Source organism: Caloenas nicobarica, chromosome 18 (assembly GCF_036013445.1).
Source record: "Caloenas nicobarica isolate bCalNic1 chromosome 18, bCalNic1.hap1, whole genome shotgun sequence".
Lineage (NCBI taxonomy): Eukaryota > Metazoa > Chordata > Aves > Columbiformes > Columbidae > Caloenas > Caloenas nicobarica.
The window spans coordinates 11,469,984-11,477,230 of NC_088262.1; the positions used below are offsets into that span (position 1 = coordinate 11,469,984).

The 7,247-nt window shown below is 47.6% G+C and overlaps 1 long non-coding RNA gene across 1 annotated transcript; it reads left to right on the plus strand.

The window, feature by feature from the left end:
• The first annotated feature begins 240 nt into the window (after positions 1-240).
• Positions 241-1,933, plus strand: LOC135995939 (uncharacterized). Its single transcript, XR_010607213.1, has 4 exons — positions 241-289; positions 388-465; positions 549-722; positions 1,721-1,933. It is a non-coding gene; the product is annotated as an uncharacterized LOC135995939 (long non-coding RNA).
• Positions 1,934-7,247: the final 5,314 nt, after the last annotated feature.

The window sequence follows — 7,247 nt, forward strand, 5'->3', positions numbered from 1 at the left end:
TTGCCTCAGGCAAGAAAAGGAAGAAAACTGATGGGTGTACCCCTCCATTCCTTCCTCACATACTCATACCTTGCTTTCAGCCTATCTACAGGTTAAAGAGACAATGTATTTTTGGGAAGAAGGAAAGGGGAAATTGTCAAACAGTTTTTCCTTTGTTCAGACCCTGTTTGGAACAGCAGAGGAACAGTGGGCACAGTCTCAGGGGCCTTATCAGCTGTCTCAGCTGGATTATTCCAATGCATTATACTTTGACTCTAGTTCAGGTGAAAGACACATGGACAGTGCCAAGGTACGTTAAAGACAAGCCCACAAATGTCTGCCTAAGCTGATGTTTTCACAGAAATGACAGCTCTCAGCTTCCAAGTAACTTCTGTGTCTTGTTTTCAGGGAGACCACACAGCCTCGGACAATTTCCTCAGAAACCTCAAAGACTGTAGGACTGTGTATACAGTGACACAAACACAGGTGAGCAGTAATTGAGAGCTATAAAGTTAATTTGGAAATCCTTTCAGCAATATCAGCTAACACAATCACACCCACTGTTGCAGCTCTGCTCCTGTCTGAAGCATTCACAGCCAGTCACCCCACCTGAGTCCAGGCTGCAGGAGCCCTGGAGGCAGACCAGTGAGGAGTGAACGAGAAACACATGAGCAGCACCTGAGGGGTAAGGTGCTGCTGGCACTAAAAGGAAACAAGAAGCAGTCTCAGGAGCAGAGGCTGGGGTATGTGTTGATGTTGAAAGCTTGAGACAGTCCACAGATTTCCACCTCTGTTGACTGTACAAGCACTAGTGTTCAAAAGCAGTGGTGGGTCCTCCGTGGAGCACTGACGCTAGCAGAGCCACAAGGGTGGGAGTGGGGCTGGTGTTGTGTGCTGAAGGGACACAGGCTGTGCAGAAAATATTGTCCCCAAGCCTGAGGCAGGTAGCCCCTGAATGCTTTCCACATTGATTTGCTCACCATGTTTTCAAGGGAGAGCTTGCCAGTGGAGCTGCTTGGGGTGATGGGAAGCAGTAAGGACTGACACTGTCTGCTTGCTCTAAGCTTGTACAAGTCAATGCCAGAGGCTTTGTCAGATGCTCACGCTGCTGGGAAATTGCAACCAATATCTGCATGGCTGTACACCTGTGACGGCAAAATCCAAAATGGTTCTCACCTTACCTGGCTCCCAGGTGCAGCCTCACCAGCACACCAGCTCTCAGAAGGAAGTCCAGCCTGCTTCCAGTTCCACTAGTGAGTTCTGGCGAGCAGAACCTCTGTCAGTACAATCTGAAGAGAGCAATGGGAGATGGTTCTTTAGGAGCAGACCTCAGTTTTCAATCACAAGGACATTAAGAAAGTCACCCAACACATTGCAGAGATGCCATCCTGATCCTCCCTTCTCCTGACATTGTGCAACTTACCCTGTGGCTCCCTAGCAGACTCCCAACCTTGTTCCTCCCTCCTCATCCCCTGCAGTTTCTCCTTGCCTGACAGCATGCATTCATCTGCCACCACAGCCAGAGTCCCTTGTGGTGAGCCTTGCCCACCTAAATTCACCTAGGAGCTGCCTGCTCCTCTTGGGTGGCTCAAGAATCTCTGGCCACACCTGCAGGCTTCTCCAAAGCTTGAGGTGCTGCTGGGCAGAGTCTGGATGTCACACAGCATCCATGAGTATCCCTGCCAGCTGTGATGGCTTGGACAAGCATAGATTTCAGAGACTCTGAAATCCTGCTTTACAGATCCCACACCGTCCTTTGCCTCCCATTGCCTGCGCCATGGAAGCTTGAGGATGTGTCATCAGCATGAAGGAACTGCAGCCAGCAAAGCCAGGCACAGGGAAGAGAGAAGAAGGCAGGCATGAAGAGGAGTGAGCAGGCTGATGGCTCCTGGCCACACTGGTAAGTGTGACACCTGGAGATAGTTTCTGTGATGACTTGTAGAAAAGAACTGTCACAAAGGGCATCAGTGGGAAAGGAGAGGCAAGTCACTGAAGCAGCAGCTCTCGCACCATAGCTATAAATGTGTCTGTTCTGACTTACGCCAGCCTTCTTTAGACTCTGGGTCGTAAAGGCAACTGTTTCTTCCTCCAGCCTCCTGTGTGTTTCACTTGCACAGAGTCACACACTCACTGGTATCTCTCTGGCTCTCCAGAATGAAGTTGAAAATAAAGCAGCAGCCATGCGCCCTTAGCTCAGGGACAGGTGCACACCCTCAGGCAGGGCTTGCCATGAACACGGCTGGGCTGTGCTGATGGGACTGAGACTTGGACTAGCGTCCCCGGAAAATTCACAGCTCCCTCCTGGCCCTGCCTTCTGGGCTCTGAGGTCCCACCAAATTGCCCATCAGCCTTCACAAGAGTGAATCCCAGAGGAGAAGACAAGGCCACAGAGAGCTTTGGAGGTTGTGCGTGTCAGGAGGAGCAGCCTGTCAGTTTTCTCCCTTCATCCTCACTGCCACAAGCTCAAAATAGCCCTGCTCTTGCAAGACTCCTGCACGGGGTCATGCCCGTTTGTGTAGATGATGTGCTTGCACTAATAGCACTCCAAGACATTCCTCGGCGGGTAGGTTGCCTTCTATATCTCAGCGCAACGTGCTGCCATGTAGGAGTTGGACAACTGCGTTGTGTCCTAAGATGGCAGATGCTATTCTTATCCCAGAGACACTTGCTGCAGCACAGCTCCTTTCTCAGCTGCAATGTTAAAAATCAGAAGCAGCCCCGGGTGTGCTCTCCTTGGTAAGAGCAGATATCAAGAGTGGCCCCTTTGAAGTCCGTGCAATGGCGCTGTGCCACCCAGTGTCTGGGTGCTCGCCCTGCCCCCATGGGATGTACTGTCCCATGGGGAACACAGCAGCTGCCCAGGTAATTTCAGGGGTCAGCTCATTTTGAGGTGGATGGGGGCATCGCTCCTCTTGGACACTAACAGCTGAAAAAGGCAGGCTGGGCTGTAGCTCTGAAAGTGCACAAATTTACAACCCCCTCTCCTTGAATTCCTGTCTGGGTGAGGATGAAGATAGGGCAGGGCTTGCCGTGAAGTTCAGCTGCATTGCAGAAGGCCATGTCCCTTTTCTCCGGCTGTGCTCTCACAGCACTCACTGAGGGAAGGTAGCCAGGCTGTCCACCAGAGATCCCTCAAGGGCCAAGGAGTCCCAGGGCTGCAGGAGAAGCCCTGGCCAGGCCAGTAGCTATCACTTGGTGGTTATGGAGACCCAGCTCTGCCTGCAGCCTGCCTCCACTAGCCCTTTGGAGAGCTCAGCAAGGCCGGTGTCGCTGCCTGGTACTGTCACCACAGGCAACCAGGCAGAGGAAACCAAGGCCCAGAGACATCAGTTGGGACAGCGGCTGTGCCTGTCGCCTCACCATTTTGGCTATTGCTCTAAGGGCACAGGCCCCATCACCTTTCTTCTCAGCTTGGGGCTCCAGCAGGCTCCTGTCAGTCACAGGAGCTCAGCAGGCAGCAGCCGACCGGGCCTGCTGCTCAAGGCAGCCATTGCCAGGGGGTGGCAGCATGGAGCCGCCCAGGTGAATCCTCTGGGTGGCTGGCAACTGGGCCTCGCTTAAGAATGCGGTCTTTTAAAGCTGCTGAAACTTCCTGGCCGAAGTAAGATGCTTGAATCAGACCAGAAAGGTTAAAATACAAGCAGGTGGTCAGCCAGTCTCATGTGTTCACCGCTGCGACAGGTGGAATGGACCAAAGAAGGCCTGGAGGTGGGTAGGGTCATCAATGCTGAAAGAAAAGACCTTGAGCTGAAAGAAACAGCTACAGGTGTCGTGTCTTCTGGGAAGGGGGGCACTGAAGCCCTTTGCCGGGGGGATATCCGCCCAGACTTAAAAGTAGCTCTGGAACACTGGGCAGAATATCTCTAATTTTCAAAGGCAAATACAGTGAAAAGAAACAAAGTACGTTGGGAAATCTGACAGGGAAATGTATGGAATTGGTCATCTGAGCCAGGGAGAAACGGAATTTGGGGCACAAGCTTATACATGCTCCACAATGTGAAACTGTTCTAAAGATAGTAAATGTAATTATTGCAAAATCTAGTATAAGTACTCTTTCTATGGTACGTGATGTATATATTTGCTTTCTCAGAAATAGTTTATCTTAGTGATATTCTACAGTAATTTGAATAGAGCACATTTTGTAGACCTCTTCTGAGGCAAGAATAATGTTTCTGTAGAATGAGGACAGGAGCCAGAATGATAACTAAAAAGAATATGACTTAGGAAAAGGTATGGATGCAGCTTCATTTTTTTTTTAAGTCAGAAGACAAGAAAAGTAAAGACTGGGTGTGGGAGTATAAAAATAATTTTGTCAAATTATAAAGGTTTGCATTAAGAGACATTTAGGTTTATATGGCCAGTATCATAACTGTTTAGTTTGAAGTAAAAAGGATTTGAAGTAAATATTAAGGAAATATCTGCATGTGAAAAACTATATGATCTAACAGAGTATCTATAATATTGCATGATCTCCTTTAGCCTATGCTTTTAAGGATCTGTTTTCAACAAGCATCTGTCAGGGATTGTCTAGGTATGGATGGTGTCATATGCACTTTTATAGAAAATTAGCGAGCATATTTATAGCTTTCTTACAACTGAAACTGTGATGATCATCATGTCTATTTTTATGTTTACATTTCATAGTCAGCTACTGATCCTGCCTGGAAAAGGTGCTATAATTTCTGAGAAGGTGTATATATCCCACTTTGCCTCATAATACCTAGCAAAATTGTGTAGAAGCATTCATATCTGAAATATTATTTTTATCTATTAAAAGCTTCTTTTTTTTCTCAGTTGGAAAGAATTCTCATTTTAGGGTTCTGTTTACTTGCTTCCTTGAAGAACAAAGTTAGTTTGGGGAATACATTAGAAGGTATGTAAAAACATCGATTTTTCAAAACTGACAAATAATTTGCCTTTAATTTAAGAAACACTGTAAACACCCTTTAATTTATGTTATTTTTATGGACCTAATATGAGACTGTTTTTTCAGAATTCTTTAACCTGTAAAAAAATAAGAACTATAACAATGTGGTAGCCAAAACAAGATATACTACATATAGATAGAGCATGCAGAAAAAAGTTACATTCTCAGGTTTTTTTTCATGCAGAACTAGCAGTACTATTCACTTGAGAAGACCATATATTATGACAAATTATTAGGGCCCAAATAGCACAGCAAGGGGAGGGAAACTGAAGATTCCTTCCTCTTGGATATTTATTGCCATAGCTGCAGAATGATAGCCTTTTGCGTTGACAAACTGTGCAGTCAGGCTGCCTGTCAGCTGACAAGTACTAACTAATCGTGGGGGAAACACTGCTCCAATGTGGCCATAAAGGTCCATCTTGGAGAGAAAGTTTAAAACAGATACAGTGCATATGTTCCAACAAAACTTCTTCCCCACTGCAGAGGATCTCAGATCCGTGAACTCCTGAGCTAGAGGGACATCTGTATCTCCTGAGCTAACTATTCCAGTTATGGAATGTTTTGAAAGTATTCTGTATTAAAGGAAGTAACGTCTTGACAAAGAGTTTGAGGAAATAAAACTAAATTCAACAGCTGAATTCTCGATGAATTTACCAGTGAATCTGCCATACACCCAGGAAAAGGGTCTACAGAAAGAGGTCCTTTCTCCAGTTTCTATGTGCTTTAGTTGTCTTGAATTCCAGGCTTCAACACAGACAGGACTGTGGACAACACACATACATTGAGGCACTAAGGGATGAAATTCGAGCTTAGCAAATATATGAGGCAGACAGCAGTGCAGTCAAGGGATGGTTCTGCTCTGTGACAGTGCACCCTGTGAGCCGGTTCCTACCTGGAGGCACTTGTCAGGGAGCAGCAGGCACTTTGGGGGACCTGAGGGACTGAGCTGCAAGGAAGGCAATTTACACAGCAAAGAAGTGAGGGAGTGAAGCTGACACTGCGTCTTGAACTGCAACAGATTCAGGATATATTTTCTCAGCCACAGTCCTGATTACGATGTAAAATAACATCTCCTTTGGACTCAGCATTCACTTCTCCTTTGGGAGGAATTCAGATCAGTTGGTGTCTGGTCACAAATGTGTTACCCAGGGCTCAGTACTGGGAACAATTCTGTTTAATATCTTTATTCATGATCTGGACAAAGGGATCAACTGCACCCTCAGTGAGTTTGTAGATGACACAAAGTTGGGTGTGAGTGTTGATCTGCTGGAGTGTAGGAAGGCCATACAGAGGGATCTGGACTGGATGGATCGATGGGCTGAGGCCAATTGTATGAGGCTTAACAAGGCCAAGTGCTGGGTCCTGCACTTGGGTCACAACAACCCCATGAATGCTGCAGGCTTGGGGAAGAGTGGATAGAAAGCTGTCTGGCAGAAAAGGACCTGGGGGTGTTGGTGACAGTGGCTGAACATGAGCCAGTGTGTGTCCAGGTGGCCAAAAAGGCCACCAGCATCCTGGCTTGTACCAGCACTAGTGTGGCCAGCAGGGCCAGGGCAGTGACCATCCCCTGTACTGGGGACTGGGGAGGCCAAACCTTGAATCCTGGGGTCAATTTTGGGCCCCTCATGACAAGAAGGAACTTGAGGAGAAAGTTCAGAGAAGGACAATGAAGCTGGTGAAGGGGCGGGAGCACAAGTGTGATGGGAGCAGCTGAGGGACCTGTGGAGTTCAGCCTAGAGAACAGGAGGCTGAGGGGAGACCTTCTCGCTCTCCGCAACTGCCTGAAAGGAGGTTGTAGGATGGCTGGTGTTGGTCTCTTCTCCCAAGTAACAAGTGACAGGATGAGAGGAAATGACCTCAAATTGTGCCAGGAGAGGTTCAGATTGGATATTAGAAAAAACTTCTTCCCAGAAAGGGCTGTCAGGCATTGTAACAGGCTGCCCATGGCAGTGGTTGAGTCACCTTCCCTGGAGGTGTTTAAAAGATGGATAGATGAGGTTCTTAAGGACGTGGTTTAGTGGTGGACTTGGTATTGTTAGGTTAACGGTTGGACCTGATGATCTTGAAGGTCTTTTCCATTTTAAAAGATTTTACGTTTCTAACTTTCCCAGTACTTTGTGACAAGCCACATGGAGAAGAAGGTCTGTCCCTAGTAGACCTCTGAGGGGTGAGCAGGGGATCTCCTCAGGACAGGGAGTGCAAGCACTATTAGAACCCCCAGATGCTCGTCTCCCACACAGGCCACCAGCATGCTGACACCCTGGCTGCTGGCTATTTGGTGACACATCACTGTCATTGTCTTCTGCTGGAGCTGTTCTCCTTTACACAGCTGATTTGTTCT